Source organism: Salvelinus namaycush, chromosome 8 (genome assembly GCF_016432855.1).
Source record: "Salvelinus namaycush isolate Seneca chromosome 8, SaNama_1.0, whole genome shotgun sequence".
NCBI lineage: Eukaryota > Metazoa > Chordata > Actinopteri > Salmoniformes > Salmonidae > Salvelinus > Salvelinus namaycush.
The window spans coordinates 12,776,463-12,778,989 of record NC_052314.1 but is presented as its reverse complement, the minus strand read 5'-3'; the positions used below and the strand labels follow the sequence as shown (position 1 = coordinate 12,778,989).

General features: G+C 38.8%; 1 pseudogene; it reads left to right on the top strand.

Moving 5' to 3' along the window:
• Positions 1–582: 582 nt before the first annotated feature.
• Positions 583–2,112, top strand: LOC120051871 (annotated as a pseudogene).
• Positions 2,113–2,527: the final 415 nt, after the last annotated feature.

Genomic DNA, 2,527 nt, shown 5'->3' with positions numbered 1-2,527 from the left:
TATTCTGTCTGGAACATGCAGTATTCTGTCTGGAACATGCAGTATTCTGTCTGGAACATACAGTATTCTGTCTGGAACATGCAGTATTCTATCTGGAACATGCAGTATTGTGTCTGGAACATACAGTATAGTGTCTGGAACATACAGTATAGTGTCTGGAACATACAGTATAGTGTCTGGAACATACAGTATAGTGTCTGGAACATACAGTATAGTGTCTGGAACATGCAGTATAGTGTCTAGAACATACAGTATTCTATCTGGAACATACAGTATAGTGTCTAGAACATACAGTATAGTGTCTAGAACATACAGTATTCTATCTGGAACATACAGTATTCTGTCTGGAACATGCAGTATTCTGTCTGGAACATGCAGTATTCTGTCTGGAACATGCAGTATTCTGTCTGGAACATGCAGTATTCTGTCTGGAACATGCAGTATTCTGTCTGGAACATGCAGTATTCTGTCTGGAACATGCAGTATTCTGTCTGGAACATGCAGTATTCTATCTGGAACATGCAGTATTGTGTCTGGAACATGCAGTATTCTGTCTGGAACATACAGTATTCTGTCTGGAACATGCAGTATTCTATCTGGAACATACAGTATAGTGTCTGGAACATGCTGTATAGTGTCTGGAACATACAGTATAGTGTCTGGAACATACAGTATAGTGTCTGGAACATACAGTATAGTGTCTGGAACATGCAGTATAGTGTCTAGAACATGCAGTATTCTATCTGGAACATACAGTATAGTGTCTGGAACATACAGTATAGTGTCTGGAACATACAGTATTCTATCTGGAACATGCAGTATTCTATCTGGAACATGCAGTATTGTATCTGGAACATACAGTATAGTGTCTGGAACATGCAGTATTGTGTCTGGAACATACAGTATAGTGTCTGGAACATACAGTATTGTGTCTGGAACATGCAGTATTCTATCTGGAACATACAGTATAGTGTCTAGAACATACAGTATAGTGTCTGGAACATACAGTATAGTGTCTGGAACATGCAGTATAGTGTCTGGAACATGCAGTATAGTGTCTGGAACATGCAGTATAGTGTCTAGAACATGCAGTATTCTATCTGGAACATACAGTATAGTGTCTGGAACATACAGTATAGTGTCTGGAACATACAGTATAGTGTCTGGAACATACAGTATAGTGTCTGGAACATGCAGTATAGTGTCTGGAACATACAGTATAGTGTCTAGAACATACAGTATTCTATCTGGAACATGCAGTATTGTGTCTGGAACATACAGTATAGTGTCTGGAACATACAGTATAGTGTCTGGAACATACAGTATAGTGTCTGGAACATACAGTATAGTGTCTGGAACATACAGTATAGTGTCTGGAACATGCAGTATTGTGTCTGGAACATACAGTATAGTGTCTGGAACATACAGTATAGTGTCTGGAACATACAGTATAGTGTCTGGAACATACAGTATAGTGTCTGGAACATGCAGTATAGTGTCTGGAACATGCAGTATAGTGTCTAGAACATACAGTATAGTGTCTGGAACATACAGTATAGTGTCTGGAACATGCAGTATTCTATCTGGAACATGCAGTATTCTGTCTGGAACATGCAGTATTCTATCTGGAACATGCAGTATTGTGTCTGGAACATACAGTATAGTGTCTGGAACATACAGTATAGTGTCTGGAACATACAGTATTGTGTCTGGAACATGCAGTATTCTATCTGGAACATACAGTATAGTGTCTGGAACATACAGTATAGTGTCTAGAACATACAGTATAGTGTCTGGAACATACAGTATAGTGTCTGGAACATGCAGTATAGTGTCTGGAACATGCAGTATAGTGTCTGGAACATGCAGTATAGTGTCTAGAACATGCAGTATTCTATCTGGAACATACAGTATAGTGTCTGGAACATACAGTATAGTGTCTAGAACATACAGTATAGTGTCTGGAACATGCAGTATAGTGTCTAGAACATACAGTATAGTGTCTGGAACATACAGTATAGTGTCTGGAACATACAGTATAGTGTCTGGAACATACAGTATAGTGTCTGGAACATACAGTATAGTGTCTGGAACATGCAGTATAGTGTCTAGAACATACAGTAACATACTGGGTTGGTCATTAATCCTCTCTTTTTTTGTATTAATTGTTTTTGCTATATGTTCAAGCATATAGGCAGAATAAACCGCGTTGGACAACAGGTTTTCACATGATAATAAAACAAAGTATATTCATAGTACATGCACACCCTACTCAAGCAACAACAGATACTAATCATTAATCCTCTCTGATAAGCATAATGCTGTCAGATAATTCCATATCGGCTAGATGCCCCCAATAACTCAGGTTAATAATTCCTCAGTTTAAATAGGTCAGGTTCAGGATTAGAGCCAGCGGGGGAGGGGGAGCAGATAAACTATCTACACCTTCTCGTGTTCTCTTCTCCCAACCAAGTGATTATGTTAATAGATAAACACCTCTAGCACTGAGTGGTCTACTGCACCCAAC